The 17,636-nt window shown below is 32.8% G+C and overlaps 1 long non-coding RNA gene across 1 annotated transcript in view; it reads left to right on the top strand.

Moving 5' to 3' along the window:
* Nucleotides 1-17,058, top strand: part of LOC138339565 (uncharacterized) — a 35,224-nt gene extending 18,166 nt beyond the window's left edge. The window contains exons 2-4 of the long non-coding RNA XR_011212400.1: nt 10,910-10,980; nt 11,229-11,437; nt 16,443-17,058. This is a non-coding gene — a long non-coding RNA (uncharacterized lncRNA). The remainder of the gene's footprint in view (nt 1-10,909; nt 10,981-11,228; nt 11,438-16,442) is intronic.
* The last annotated feature ends 578 nt before the right edge of the window (nt 17,059-17,636 follow it).

The following is a 17,636-nucleotide window of genomic DNA, read 5'->3' as shown; positions in this document are numbered from 1 at the left end:
TTCATTACATACATCTTAGGTTCACTTATTTTTTTAAACGTATGCTAGACTTATGGATCTATACCTACAAGCCATGAGGCTTCGTTCATAGTTCGTTTAACTGGTTCATATCTTCCTAAGATTATGTGGTACAAGACTTATGCATCTTGTATTTATGTCAGATATCGATTTCGATCCAAGTAGGAAGCATTATTCTTGAATATTTAATTCACGTATGACTTATGTATCAATATGGAATTTGTGCAAGGGAACCCGGTTTCGAATCTCTTGGACAACACTTACATTTTTAATTTATTTTATTTTTGCTCACACGGCCTGGGACCCAAGATCAAGACCCAACCAACACCTTCATTTTCTTTTAATTTCTTTTATTTACATTTTCTCTTTCTAGGACGAGGGGTTGTGGGATCGAACCCCCACAACCCCTTTTTATTTTAATTTTTTCTTCGAGTTGACCATGAGGTTGTGGGATCAAACCCTCACACCCTCACTTTATTTTTCATTTAACTCTCCTTTTCCGCCTAGAGGTCGTGCGTTCGGTTCCCACACCTCACACTTATTTTCTTTTCATTTTTCCTTAAGCTTGACCAAGAGGTTGTGGGTTCGAATCCCGCTCCTCTCATTTCTTATTTTCATACATCATTTTCCAGCGCAAAATCATGGTTCAAATCCCCTTCACCACATTCCTTTTTACTTCTTTATTTTCATGGTTTTTAACATGGTGAAGTCACGGGTTCAATCCTTCATAACCTCACCTATTTTATTCATTTTTCACAACATTTTGAACCCTCTTAACTTGACCGAAACTCATCATTTGAAACTAGAAATTGTGTAGTTTTTCTTCAGCATCTTTTCATCAAGTTACTCATTAGTTCTTAGGGAATTTTATAGTTCACGTTTTAGGTGCATTTTCATTGAATTCGATTAGCCAAGAGTTTTTCACTCAATTCAGCCCCATTAAACTTCATATGAACATCACGATTTACATAAGTTTGTGAACGTAAGATCACAACCATAACATTACAATTTTTGAGCCTTAACCCGAGAATACCTAGTCACTGTCACTTTTTTGCAGACACATGCACATAGTTTCGGAACACATAGGTTGTCCATCATACGATTTCAAACACACATACATGAACATATTCATCACAAAAAATGCAACAAACGCCTTATATCTACCAGCAAACATACCCAACCTACGAATCATTGGGAGCTAGTTACAGGGACATGCGACGGGGAGCAACCCTAGTTTTTAGAATATATTCGTCTTAACCTTAGGGGTCTCTTGGAAAAGGGACCAAGGGAGAAGAGAACCCATACCTTTTTGATGTTAAAACCTCGACTTCCTGCCAAAACACTTCTCAAAACACACGTCCAACACCCCACTCGACGGAAAACCTTCTCTTTTCCTACGTGATTGATTAACGTTTGTTTTTATTATATTTTCATGTGAGTTCTTCAAGTGTGAAGAACCTTGGTATAAATTCTGTTCTTGAATGTTATTTGGTAGAGGAAACATGAATGGGAGAAGAGAGATTGAACGTGATAGTGAGATAGACGTGAGAGGAGAGAGTTACCTTAGGCTTAGGAGTCCAGTTTAGGACTTAGTCAAATAAGGTTTAGTTAATTAAACAAACATAAAAATCTTATTTCCCTTTTATTTTAAATTGGCCAATAAATAATAAATATTAATCAATTACATTAATTTAGAAACTTAAATAAATACAATTTAAATCATCGCTTCCACCTAGGTTAGAACTCGGGTGGAGCAAGACTTCACTCTAGGAGCCAATTTTTGGACCTCTTTTCCAAAAATTCCCTTCCAAGTTATTAATTAAATAATTAATTATATATTTAGAATAATTATGATACTACCCTTAGCCTGTAAAAATACCATTTTATCCCTAGACCCTCCAAACTTAAGATTTTCCCTTTTTAAGTACGGTAAAGACATATCTGAGTTAATCTTCATATTCGGGAGCCCTACATGGCTGGACCCAACCTTTACTAGCTCAACTAACTCCCCAAGTTAGTTGGCTTGGCTGTTGTAAGGGTTCTGAGGTCTGGTTTTATGCGTATCAATGCGTGTGAACCCGGTCTAGTCGTAGGCATTCTTGGCACATTAAGCATTATTTAGCATAGCCGTTTTTAGGGTTGTTACACAGAGCGTACCATTCAGACCCTTGAAGACATGCTGAGAGCATGTGTTGTTGACTTCAAAGGGAGTTGGGATGATCACTTGCCACTGATTGAGTTCTGATATAATAATAGCTACCACTCCAGTATTGGGATGACACCTTTTGAAGAACTGTATGGCAGGAGATATAGGTCCCAGTTGGGTGGTTTAAGGCAGGAGAGTTTTTCATACTTGGACATGACATCATACATGAGGCTGTGGAAAAGGTGAGAATGATCAGGGATATATTGTCTACTGCTTACAGTCATCAAAAATCCTATGCTGATAACAGGAAGAGGGGCTCTTGAATTTGAGGTAGGTGATCAAGTCAACCAGAAGATATTACCATTAAAGGGGTGATGAGGTTTGGTAAGAAAGGGAAGTTGAGTCCGAGGTATATAGGTCCTTATGAGATCTTACAACGAGTAGGAAATATTTCCTATGAACTGAAGTTACCAAATGACATGGCTTCTGTTCATTCAGTGTTTTATGTTTCGATGCTTAAAAGTGTCTAGGTGATCCATCATCCATCTTGCCTTTTGAGGGGGTAGGAGTCGATGAGAACCTTCCTTATGAAGAGGTTCCAGTTGAAATTTTAGATCGCCAAGTGAAGCTGCTGAGGAACAAGGAGGTTGCCACCGTAAAGGTGTTATGGAGGAATCACCTTGTTCAGGGAGCAACATGGGATGTTGAGGCCGACATGAGATCCCGTTACTCTCACTTATTTAGTTCTTGAGGTTATATATACTCTTCCTAAATCTGATTTTGTTTGAGAAACTCTAAATTTTAGTGCATTACTCATTTTTGGTGTTTTAAGTCCATAACTGTGTATTTTATACTTGCATTATATGAGTTAATATGAGTTCATGCTTGCATTCATGTTGCTGTTTTTGTATAGCGTTGACTTGATTTTTGTGTCGCATGAGTTGTGATGTGCATTGATTTCAAGTGAGATTGAGAAGGAAGTTCCTCAATCTTAGATATGAAGCTTAAGATACGCTTTGAGTGATGTGCATCATCCAGAGTAAGTTGTGAATCAGATTTTCACAATGAGTAAAGTTTCAAGTATGCTGATGTGTTTTTCGAAAATACCCTCTTTGAGTCAAAATTATGTGTAGTGTCATTCAGGGACGAATGTTCCTAAGGGGGGGGGGTAATGTAACATTCCAAAAAATGTACTTGTCTAGTGAAGGGTTTATTAGGTTTTAAGAATATGTATTGGGGTACATAGGCATCTCAATGTCCAGTATTGAGTAATATTGGGCATATTAGAGAATATTGGCTTAAGGGTGTTATCCAATTTCTATATATTAACAAGTCACTTAAGATATACTTTGATGTTCAAATGCCCCAATCCAATCCTTTTTAGGAATTGTACATACAATGAAGACCATAAGCTAAAAATATTTATTTCTTTCATCCCACACATTAGGTACGAGGAATCCAAGTGTCAAGCCTAGGTACCACAGCACATGATCATTTAAAATGATCATGTAGATTAAGAAGTGCGCAAGGACATAGTGAGGGTCCTTGAACAATAAAGGCACAGCAACACATGTGCAAGAGACCAAGCGACCACACCCCAACCGAATTTGGTTAGGGCGATTAGGGGGGCAGGCGCACGTACGGGTAAAGCCACGTGGGGCCTAAATTCCTAACCAATCCTAGGCTCTAACTAACTTACCTAACTATACAACTAACATATGACTAACTAAAATAAATTAACTAGTGTACCTGAAATTCTAAGACTTAACCGGGTGACACTAGCCAGGTAACTAACTAAAGAAACATCGTAGTACCTAAACCAGGATGGTCCAAAGAGGTTGGTTATGGTCCTAGTGACTTAGAGTTACTTTAGTTATTACCCTAGGTCACTTAATTGATTAAATTATAAACTTACTAATTAATTAAAAACCATGGTAAAGCCGAGACATCTTAGAAAATTTTCATATTTGGCTAAGTCAAATGCTCTCTTATTTTTAGTCAATTTAAGATGAGGATTTTGGTATTTAGATAATTGATTATTTAATAAGTTATTTAGTCTAAGTTGAATTATTCAATATTCAGTTCCTAAGATTTAGACTCACGTTTAACTAGGTAAGAAACCTCACGCTTACAAACGTAAGAAAAATAGTGAACAATTCTCCTTAGGCAATTTCAAGGCAGTTCTCCAAGATTTTTCGTGCAAAGTACAGGGTGATCTTTGTAGATTCAATTCTACAGTAAGGTATAGGTTTTCTCTGTTGGATTCCTTTCCGCAAGAGGCTTTTCAAACGTTTTTGAATTCAAGAAAATCATAACTAGGGTTGTTTCTAATGAATCAATTGTTCATATCCCTAGTTCTCCCTATTTCCGATTCTAGTAGTATGTATAATGCAAATCTCGGTCATGTTGTTGGTATGTGGTGCTAACTGATCATTATGTGTAGGTTTCTATGATTTAATAATGTCAAATAAGACCTCTGTTTAGATCTGTATGATTAGAGTATCATTTACATGAGATAAGAATGTTGTTATGCCCAATTGTGTTTCAGAAGATGAAGTTGTTAAAAGTTGGCTTGCTTAAAATGATGATAATACTATAGTGTATACATGAAGTTAATTAACTTGGATAATGATATTCTCATGACCAGTGTTTAGTGAAAGTTTGGTTTATGCCAATAAATTGGCTTACAATATTATTTCCAAAATATATAATAGAATTGGCCATTGACAAAGTCATACCAATCTTATATGGCCAATGTAAATTATGATGTTCTTGTAAGGCCAAATACTTGTTAAAGAATGACTTGACAAGTTATAACTCAATGAACTCATAACCCAGGGTATGCCAATGATTGGGACAAGTCCCAACATACCCTATATAAATTAACTTGTGAACATAGTCAACCAGTGTTAGCTCCACAAAATAGTTTTATGTAGGCCAAAAAGGGATAGAAAATTACTTATAGAATAAGTTCAGAGGGTAAGAGGACCTTAGTATAGTATAAGTGTGTATCTGGGATTTCGGACATAGGTTGAGGGGGTACTTGTGTATTTTTCATTTTTAAAATATATTTTCTTATACCATATATATTAGAACTCCTAACACTCTCATTGGATCATTGTTTTCTAATTTACTATATCATATTGTACTCTTATATATTGTATTGTATGTTACATATGATGTTTGACTAGACTGTATTTTTTGTTGTTGTTTAATAACAATTTTATTGTTTGATTTGATTGTATCTTACTGCATTTTAATTTATATATTTACTAAAATATCCATAATTTTTCTAGGGCAGAAGATTTGAGTAGAATTAAATAATATAGGGTAAAAGGTAAAAAAAATGTTATCAAATATAATGTTAGGATATAATTGAAAAAAATTATGTAACAACGAGAACATACCAAATCGGTTGTTTCATAAAATAAGGGTTTTCATCAACAACAAAATCTAACAAAAAATACACTTCATTTTATATCACAATCAAAACAAACAGTGTAGGTATGATAATGATATAATACAATACAATGGGTAACAATGATCCAAAAAGAGTGTAATCAATAGTTATCCTTATACTTGTTACGATATATTTTATGACTACTTAATTATTAAATTTCCCAATTCATCTTACCATTTATTATGTATCCAATTCATCTTATCATAAATTATAGGACACCACGATTTCATTATTATTAATTTTCTTAATATTCCTTGCCATTTATTTTGGGTGGCCATAATTACTAATTTCCTACTACTTCTTGTCATATGTTTTACACTTCATCTTACCATCTTTTGAAATAAATTGATGGAATTGGATTTTCTAGCAAATTTATACGATCCTCTACTATAACATTGATTTGGTTTCTTAAATATTTACATTTGGAACACCATACATTAAATAATTTTCCATATTTGAAGGATTTTGTATTTTCAGTATGGCATAATACATAATTGTGCACTTTAAATTGACTTTGAATCACATTTATGTCCTTCAACTTTGGGTGTGCACAAGTAGACACTTAAACTTGTATAAAGTAGAACAAATAAAAACACATGTTTAACATGTCATTTTTTGTCATACGTGGTGTCCTACAAGGTCTCATGTGTATATTTATTTAAAAGTTGGATAGTTAAAGTGTATGTTTGTGCATTATGAAACTTGGAGGTCAAAGTTAAAATTTGAAGTCAAGTTTATGGTCCAATATATGTATTGTGCCTTTCAATATTGTCTATTTAAAAGATCCATTCTCTTTATTCTTATGTCAAGTAAATTTCAAGAACATAAATATTAGTATAGTGGGGAAACAGATGCTTTTTTCAATGAAACATTCATGTTCTTCTAAAGTTTTATGGCATATCGTTAACCACAGAAGAACCTCATGAAGTCATTAGAAACACAATGAAGATGAAAGAAAAAATTACGGAAGATTCTCAATTGAAGCGACATGAATTATCCTCTGGCAGAGTACTTCTTGATCTCAAAGTCCATAATAATTACAACAATGAGAAGACCGTATCATGCTAGTGAGACTTCCAATGAGAATACTCCCATGCAGAGGAATTCCTCAAAAACGAAGATTTTCTCTTGCACCTTCTGCAAGAAAGAATTTATATTAACCAAACCTTAGTCTGACATCAAAAGTTCACAAACGGGTGAGGGCATTGTCCAAAAGGCAAAATACACTTGTTGATGTTGTTCAGACTTTTGGCCCTCCCAATTATCATCCATACTATTACCCCTACTAAAATTTAAATTCATAAATTCCATTTTACTCTTCTTTTACCAATCAATCCTCATTTCGAGTTAAAGTAGATTCTAATGTCGTTCATAACCCTTCTTTTAATAAGACACAATAATTTTTTTCAAAATACCGACTTATGCCTGAGAAGTGGTAATCATCTTCAAACTTATCATTTATTAGTTCTCCTAGGAAAAAACAACATTGATATGGTTGGAACTAGAGCTGATGTGCTGGAGTATTCCCTTAGTTTTGAAAGAAAAAATAGTGCAGATGATTTAAATATAAAGGATTCATTGGTAAATATTGATAATAAATCGTAGTGGAAATAGTTACATGCAACTTAAATTGGAAGAGGGGGATGCAGAAAACAATAATGAAGATAAAGAGGAGCTTTATTTTGATCTAAAGCTTTAATGTTAGTTTGTATCTTGCTTTAAATTATTTGGTTATTCGTGGATCTTTAATTTATTTGTGCTTTGTTTTTATTAGAACCTATGGTATTATTTTAGAAATTCCATCTGAGTACATTAAATTATTCTCTTAAATTTATTTGTGCTTTGTTTTTATTAGAACCTATCGTATTATTTTAGAAATTCCATATGAATACATTAAATCATTCTATTCATTAATTTATTCCATTTTATTGTTTGGAAATTTAAAGCTTCATGTTAAATCAAATGGATGTGACGATTTTTTCTTTTTGTATTTTATTATAACTAGACTATGATAAGCCTAAATCGTAATTTACATTTGTTTTTAAAATAAATTCTATATTTAAACCGATAGGATGACTATTAAAAAATAGCATAGTTCTCTCAAACTGGGAAGGCAAGATTTCAAAATAATATAAGTGAACGAAGACTATTTGGTTTGAGACGTAAATTTTATTTTTTGTATTGATCAATGACGTGTAAAGTCTAATTCTGAAATAGAGGTTTAACCCTACTTGAAGGATCTTAAAGTTGACATTTATTACCTTGAAGAGTATTGTGGAATCGAAGACTTTGACAAATGTATGATTTCTTTCCTGGCCAAAGCTTAGGGATGCAAGTAGTTCATTAATAAAACACCTTCCGCTAGAAAATACATCTTATCTTTAAAACATATATTTAGTTATATCTTAATAAATTCTATCACGCGATCATTCCTCAACTTATACACATAAGAGAATTATTTTATATGTATATAGCAGAACATTTATTCTCTTGACTTTTCATTATGTTGCCTTTTCATAAGTTAAGTTTCTCGAGAAGAATTCTAACTCCCTGACCCCTTATATTCTTCTCCTTAGAAATTCATTTGCAAGTCATCTATTTTAATAAATCCAGTAATTGAACCTAGTATAAATAAGTTATCATGTCTTTCATAAGGATAGATTGTTTTGGATTTTGTGTTTATGATACTGACTCTAGGAGTTGGGGATTCAACCTGTATTATTATCTCTTCTTGAACGTTTCTTAGTGACTATTATGTGTAGTTATTCATGGATGAGTTTTCTCTCTTCTCCCATTGGGTTATACATGGTATTCTAATATAAATTTACTTCGTTTTTAGATAATTTTCAATGGTCCTTTGACCTAATTGAATAGATTTCAATTCAAGAGTATCCTTTCTTTCTTTGTATTCCATATTTAAGATTATTTGTTGCAATTATAATGTCAAGGTAATTAGTATGTTCGGTATGAATTTACCACAATAATTATCTTGATCTTTCTATATTTTTACTCTTTTTTCATGATAGTTTTTGGTGTTCATGTGTGGTTGAAGAATTTATCTTCAACTTCTTTCGATTCCAAGGCCAATTTAACATCATGCACTAAGAAACTCCAAGTCATGAATAATATTTTTATATTAGAACAATAAGATGTGATCAATCATTTTTCGGTTATTCATAGAAATTATCATTTTCCTATCCCGACGTCGACCCCCCCCCCCTTTTTTTTAATTTAGTTTGAAAAGTTGGTTTTAAACTTTGAGTTAAAAGTTAAGAGTTTTGGTAAGTTTTGAGTTTCAAAGGTCAAGTTGTTAAAAAAGTAATTTTCGGTGTCTTTCTGATATTCGAGAGCTGGAATGGAATTTCGTCAATTCCATCAGTCCCAAAATGTAAAGTGTAATCTGTAAGAGTTTTCAGCTTCTGATTACAAATCTTTTTTAGGATTTGAGATCCAAAGTTATGAATTTTTTGCAATCTAGCATTCGGGTTGACTTTAGTTGGCATTAAGGGTTCAGATGCTCGAATCCATATTCCAAGAGTTATATTGGATTCAGGGATGATTTTAGGTCTAGGTGAGTTCTTAGTTGATTTTTGAGAGGTCCGTAGTTTGTATTAGCCTTTTTAGGCACGAGTTAGTTTATTGTAGTTTTTACTGATGTCGGGTCAAGGAGACCTCAGATTTGTGTTTTCATTGTTCCATTGTGTTCAGAACTTAGAATTTTATTGATTTTCATGTGTTTTTGGTGTGCGAGGTTATAAACATGTCCAGAGGGTCCTTTCAAAGTTTGGGAATTTGTCTGAAGTTGTTGGTGTCTGCATGCTTTGCTTTTGCAAAGGCTGCACTTAATTGACCTTCGCTTAAGTGATGGGCATCTCGCTTGAGCGACCTTTGCTTTTGTGGAGGAAGTTTCAATTAAATGATGTACTCATTTTTCGCAAGGTTTGCTGAAGAGATACCTATTAGGGTTTTTTCTTCTCCGTTTGGGATTTAAGCCTCATTTCACCATTTTTGAACTTGGGGATCCATTGGTGGCAAATTTTGAAGGGATTTTTGTTCTAGATCAGTTGGGTGAATTCTCTTGATCCTAATCATTCATTTTTATTTTATTAATTATGAGTGTTAACTTAAAAATACGAGGTTTTGATTGGTAATAATGAGGTTTTTAACGAACCCAAGTTCTTAGCTAAAATAGAGTTTGTGAACTGACTTCAAGTTCTATTTCGAAATTATTTTCCTTGATGAGTTCCTAAAACAGTGAGGAGTATTTTCCAGTATTTTTTTCTGGAGTCAAACCTTAATTTAAAATTGGGTTTTATGTTTATTAACCCACCTTTCAAGAGTATAGACGTGGGTATTGTTGATTCTGTAATTTTATTGTAAACACATGAATATTATAGATTGTGTGGCTTCGAAAGTGGTTTGGAAGGGGAAGACTTAACTATTAGAGTAATTATTATTATTTTAATCTATTTACGTCTAGTGACTTACTAAATCTTGTATTCTAGTTTTCATTTTATGCTTCCTTTGTTTATTGTGTGTTAGCAGTAATGGGAATGAGGTGAAACATTTAAATCGCCACTTGCTATACATGAATGAATAAAGAGGGACTGAAATGAAAAAAATTCTACGTGTTGAACATGATGATGTGAATTACCTTAATGAAACCCTTATTGATTGATTGATGAAATGCTTGAAAGCATGAATGTGGACTTGAAATGTGCTAATTCTTGTCTCCTCGGTGTACTGTAATATTTCTTATGTGCTTTCATAGTTGAATATTGTGATGAGGCATGTGACGAATTTTCTTATGGCGAAGTTTTTGTCAGTAATTGCTATTATGTAGAGGTTTTTGCTGATGAGTGTTATTATTTCGAGGTCTTTAAAATTCTGATGAGTTTTACTATGCCAAAGTCATTGCATGTGACCGTCACCATGTTGAGGTCTTTGTCGGCATATAAAGTTGATGGGAAATACTTGCGGCTAGAGATGATCATTATGACTTAATACACTCAATGATTGTGCGTTACTTATGCGTGACTGATCTACTTGTCATTGGGATTGACTCATTTGGTTTGTTCAATTGTTGATTCGTCAAGCTTTAAATTTGGATATTGGGCATGCTAGTCGTGTATTTTAGAATTTCTAGGATGGGCTAATTTTTGGGCCGGTTGTAGTTTAAGGAGGTTTGGTTGCACATATTCCATTTCATGTAGTTATTTTGTTCATTATGTTTGTTTTGGGGTACCGTATTGTTGGTAATCACCGTTGCGTATACATTTGTGTAGGTTCTGATTCCGGACCGTGTGATCTCTTTCTCATTCTATTGGTCTCGAGGTTAATCAAGAACTTAGAAGAGGTAGTTGCTTGCCATTCGACGGGCTCTTTTTTTTTTTATTTCGTAGACTTTTTTCTATTTGAGACACAAATATTGAGACTTGTATTTAATTCTTAATTACACATATATGTATTTAGTGGCTTCTACAGGTAACAACCAGATTTTGGGGGTTTAAGTAGAAAAATAAGTTTTTTCACTTTATCCTATTTTTATCTTTATTGTTTTCCTTTTCTTACTGGGTTGAGGCTGACGTATCTTGGTGGGAAAAGACAGGTTTCATTACATCCATGTTTGGGTTGTGACAAGAGCTTGTTAGAACAAACTGTGGCCCATGATGTAATGCATATGAAGCACTGACAATATCATTATCCTTAGACGCAAAGTGGTCTTCGTTAATCAGTTTGCTAAGCATGGGAGGAGATGCAACCTTTTCATCCTAGAGTTGGATCTCACACGACCATTATAAATTTTGATCGTGGTGAGCTCTTTGTGTTCCTTCTTTTATACATGTTTATACTTTTCTATCTTGTTTCAAATGGACTTGACGTATACAACTTTGTACCAATGACACAAGTTTCAGGGTTGGTTCTTTTATATAGTTGTCTTTCTCAGTCACTTTTTGGTTTGATTTTGTATAGTAATTACATATCTATGATATGAGCCTTATTATATTTCTCTATTTTTTGCTTATTTCTTTCTAGGGGGTTTGTAGTAGGCACCATGTTGGCTCACTTTTTTGGTTCATGGTATTTTTGAAATTTTCTATTAACATATTCAAAGTAAACAGTATAAATATCGATTATATTATTTAAGTTACCCAAATAACCATACATATTGGATTGCTTCACCTTCTAAAGTACACACGTCATAAAAGTGCAAAGAACCTAAACTTAAGGTCAATAGAAAAATCTTAGAACTGTTACCAAATATTTTTTCTCTTGCCATGTATTTTTTGAATTTCTTTGTTTTTAAAATATATTTTCTTTTACTAGATATTTTAGGACTACTTAACACTCTGTTTAGATCATTGTTTGATAATGTATTGTACACTATTTTATTGCACTGTAAGGTAGATATAATGTTTGACTAGAATGTATTGTTTGTTGTTGTTTAATGACATTTTTATCAATTGATTTGATTGTATCATACTGTATTAAAATATATACATTTACAAAAATACCCGTAATTAATCCAGGGCAGGAGGTTTCATTAGAATTAAATAATATAGGGTAACTGGTAAAAAAATGTGATGAAATATTATGTGAGGATATAATTTGAATTAGAAATTAAGTAATAAAGGGCACACACTAAATCGATTCTTTAATAAAATTGAGTTTTTCATTGTTATGTAACAACAAAATTTAACAACATAATACAATTCATTTTAAGTAACAATTAAAACAAACAATGTAGGTATGATAATGATACAATACAGTACAATACGTGATGATGATTCAAACAGAGTGCAACCGATAGTTCTCTTAATACTTGTTATGATATATTTTATGAGTACTTAATTTTTAAATTTACTAATACATCTTATCATTTATTATATATCCAACTTATCTTACCATAAATTATAGGACCTCATGATTTCTTAATTTTTAATCTTACTAATATTCATGACCATTTATTTTGCGTCTCCATAATTATTAATTTCCAAGTATTTCTTGCCAATTGCTTCCCACTTCATCTTACCCTCTTTTGAAATAAATTAATAGAATTAGATTTCCTAGCAAGTTGATATGATCCTCCACAAGAACTATGATTTGGTTGGTTAAATTTTTAACTCTTGAACACCATACATTAATTAATTTTCCATATTTGAAGGATTTTGTATTCAATATTGTATATTTAATAGATCCATTCTCTTCATTCATATCTTGAGTAAATTTCAAGAACATAAATATTAGTATAGTGGAGAAATTTATGCTTTTGCAATGGATAATTCATGGTCTTCTAAAATTTCTAGCATATCGTCGTCAACCACAGAAAAATCTCGTGAAATTATAAACACAATGAAGTTGAATGAAAAAATTACGGAAGATACTTAATTGAAGACTCATGAATTATCCTCTAATAGAGTACTTCTTGATATCAAAGTCCATAATGATTACAAAAATTAGAAGAATTTAACACCATCTCATGCTTGTGAGCCTTCCAGAGAGAATACTCCCACAGGAGGAGTTCCTCAAAAACTATTATTATTATTATTATTATTATTATTATTATTGTTGTTGTTATTATTATTATTATTATTATTATTATTATTATTATTATTATTATTATTATTATTATTAAATCACCTAATTCCAAGGGTTTTCTTATTGATTTTCTTTTAAACTTCAAATTGATGATAAATTGTAATTGCTAATGACTAATTAAGTGTAGATTGTTGGTTAATTGATGTTAATATATGCAATTTCATATAGATCATGTCCCTTTCCCCAATTTCCCTAAATCTTGGATCTTGCTTATAAATTGATGGGAATTAGAGAATGTATTGGTTGATAGACTAGTCATATCTATTGTAATTCATTCCTGGACTGCCTAGGGTAATTTATTATTGGGATAGGATCTATTTCTTGAAGAATTCGTGATAAAACCTTTCCGCCTAACCCTAGGTTATGAATTGAAGTTAATTGGGATAGAGATGATGTTATTGACCTAGTTATTGTATCAATTACTATTTAATGTTATTATTACACCCATTGTTGGGTTAAATTGGATGGTTGATGGTAAAACTTTGATGATGGCTTTTGAAGGAGATGGGGTAAGTCTTGTGATATCAGTTCTTTACGTCAATTATGATTACATGTGATTAAGTGATAATGTTGTCTTAGAGTATACCTTATATTAAAATTGATAGGGTTGGTATGATGTTGAATTGGAATAGCTTGAACTATGGTTTGTGAGTTATTGGCTAAGATGTAAATGTTATAAGGATGGTGATAACTTACCAATGTGCCTTATCATGATGTGATTATGTAAATGTGCTAACCACACATGTATAAATTGTAATGAAAGGAAAATACTCATGCAATTCTTATTGAGTTATGATGATGATTATATAAGGCATAAACCATATGACGTACATTAGTCTAAGATGATTAATAAAGGCATTAAAGACATTTAAAAAGGGACTCTAGCTTAGCACCGAGTGAACTAGAGTGAAGAGTGTCTCTTGTCACATAGGAAAGGTAGGATCACTAATGTACTCATGAGATTAGAGATTTTAATGCGAGTAGAATAAAGAGGGTCCCAACTACATCTCCTAGTTCTTGAACTATGTTGCCCCCATAGGATTACTAGCTAGTGGAACCACCTAGATGCTATGTTCATATTTTGGTACTACCTTGTCAAGTAATCCCCCTTCTTTCGATGTAGGGTTCCATGACACCGGATTCCACATTGGCTCATATGGTCTATGTCGGTTAAGGCAAGATGTTCCCAAAATGAAAAAAGAAATAATGAAATGAACTCTAACTAGGATGACCAAAGGAATTTAGCTTAGTCTAGATAGGAGTATGAGATTCTACTACTACAAAAAATATGAACGACCACTGTTTAACGAAGGAACATATATTTGGTCGTTATAAATGTATTTATAGCGACCAATTTTTTTTCAAAACGTTAAAGCCAACTTTTAATTGAATGTTAACGAAGGATACCTTCCCGATCTTAAAAGCATAAAAATAGGACGTTGCAAGTTAAGTTATAAATAAATAAAAAATATCAAGTACATTATGAAACTATATATATTTAGAAGAAATAAAGTAGGGAGAAAAGAAAAGACTTCTTATTTATCTTGACGTATATGTAGGATTCATGTCAAATGTTCTTTACAATGAAGGAAAACCCTTTATTTATAGGAAAAACTTTACTTGGTCCCCAAGTAGGATTCCTAACCATATGCTACAAGGACTCCAAATAATTAGACATTCACTATAATACAAATATGTTTATAACACTCCCCCTTGAATGTCAATAGATTATGTGCCTCATTAAAAACCTTACCAGATAAAACCTAGTAGGAAAAAATCTTGTGAAGGAAAAAGAGTACACATATCTAATAATACGCATTATGGATGCCTCATTAAAAACCTTACAAGTTAAATCCAATGGGACAAAACCTTGTGAGGGAAAAAGAGTACATCACATATTAACCTCCCCTAATATGAACATCAATCCAGAGAATTGAATCTTCATTTTTCAAGCTTGTGCACAATCTTCTTGAAAGTTGTAGGTGGTACAGACTTGATGAATAAATCAACCATAAAGTTACTTGAATAAACCTGTTGCATGTTGATATTGTCATTCTTGGGAGCTCATGAGTGTAGAAAAATTTTGACGAAATATGCTTCCTTGTATCTCCTCATATGCATCTTCCCTTCAGGATGAAAGATTTCTGCAAGTTCCTTACATTAACTTCTTTAAGCAAATAATCTATTGCCTTTTGAAAACTCTTCAAGAGTTTCAAATAGAGTTATCAACTTGAATAACAATACTTGTATATGTTTCATGCATTTTGAATCGATTTAATCCTTATAAGGATTATAAACAAGTTTTCCAAAAACTTGCACATACTTTAGATTTTGAATCCTTCATGACTTTTCATATTAATTTTGTCAAGTGATTGAAAACATTCAGTATTATATGTATGACGTCTTTTAGTGCCTAGATTGCAAGTCAAATAATTTTTACGCTTACCAAGATGCATCATTTCACTTTTCACTTGATAACTATTTCTACATCAGCATGCTTTAATAGATGTAGAATTCATATCCTCGTAATCTTTTACAATATTGCGCGTTATTGTATCAAAGATGTGATCAACGATATATCATTTTGTGTCGATTATCAATACTACATACCTTATTGGGATATCATCAATTTATTATTTTTAGGTAGCTACCCCTATTATGAGGTTTCATAAAGTGTTTTGTCGTAGGCTCTTCAACAACACATTGTCTCCTTATTATGATCGTTTAAAATTGATAAGTCTATCATGCTTCATGCATATCGTAGACTCTATCCTTAAGGGACATTCAATAGGAGTATTTACAACTTTAGTGTTGCTTCTAATCTCTTAGACTCTATCCTTGAGGGACATTCAATAGGAGTATTTACAACTTTAGTGTTGCTTCTAATCTCCCACTTATCTTTACGCATCATAGTATATTCATTAATCATATATTGCACATCAAAATTATCATATGAAAACTATTTAGTTCCTGAACATAAACCAATAAATAGATAAATTGATCATAACTTATTGGTTTGACTCATACAATTACGTCCGTATGTAATATCATATTTCAGATCAACACATGAAACTTTATTTTCATAAGCAATGATTCACTATGTGAGACATTTAATGTTGATATACCGTGGTTTCACAGTATTATTAATACTTTTTCCTTAAGTTTAATGTGTCCAAAAGCCTTTTTGTGCTAATTTTTATATAAGTTTCTCTAATGCAGAAGAGACCACCTACGGAGCTTGTTACGGTCCATCATGCTTGTGACGGTCCATAGGTGGCAACATAGTGCAACTGCTGAAGGAAGATGGGGAAGTCTGACCAAGTGTGGGGCTACGGAGTCCATGACGGTCCGTCGTGTCTATGACGGTCCGTCCTGCAGGTTCCTCATGAAGTTCAGAGAAGTAATCCCAATACCCATATTTCAAGAGTTTAAGTGTTTTGGAACGAAGACCCTCGACGAACCGTTGTGCCTATGAAGGTCCGTCATACTTGCCGTCAAGGGTAATGAAGAGAGCAGCAGAAGAAATTTCATCAAGTATGGGACGACGGAGTCCATGACGGTCCGTCGTGACCAGGACGATCCGTCGCGAGGTCCGTCGACCCAGCTGCGTTTTGACAGATTTCCAGCAAATAGAGTCCTTGTTTAATAAGGTTTTTATTTTCTATAAATAGTTTGAAAAACATCATTTTTGAGGTTAGACTCGGTATTATTAGTGAGACACGGTATTATTGGTTAGAATCGGGATCATTATTAGACTCTGTGTATTATTGTTAGACTTTTGATTATCATTAGACTTTTTGTGAGATTCTTGATTACTTTGAGATTCTTGCAAGTGATTGTTGGTGATTTTTGGTGATTAATCAGGAAAACTTTTCGATTTTACTCTTTCTCATTGAAGTAAGTACATGAATTCTTATATAATATATTTGAATATTTTGATTATGACTATGGGTAGCAAAACTCCATAACTAGGGTTGTGGGAACCATAGGCAAATAATTAGATAAAACCTAACGAAAATAACAATTCTAGTATAGTGTCTTGCATGTATTAATAATTCTTTCGCTTAGAAGTCTTTTTAACGGATGTCCAACATTAAAACTCGCCTTAATGTTACTTGCCGGACCAAGGAGGTAGATAATAGGAAAGAATTATCAACATAGATTTAGTGTATACTATCTCATAGGCTAGTATTGATTGGTACGAGGTAATAACTTAGTCAAATATCGAATACGATGCTTAATATGAGGTAAAGATAAGGGTTAGGATAGCAACACACATAGCCGGACCAAGGTGCGGAGTGAGATTTTCTAGATGCCGGACCAAGGATTTAGAAACACATAACTTATCACTTTGCAAGCAAGATACTAAGAAAGAATTGTTATAGTTAGAATTATCAAGTTATGAACCTGTGG

This window comes from Solanum lycopersicum, chromosome 11 (assembly GCF_036512215.1).
Source record: "Solanum lycopersicum chromosome 11, SLM_r2.1".
Classification (NCBI taxonomy): Eukaryota; Viridiplantae; Streptophyta; class Magnoliopsida; order Solanales; family Solanaceae; genus Solanum; species Solanum lycopersicum.
This window is presented reverse-complemented; position numbering and strand designations above follow the sequence as displayed.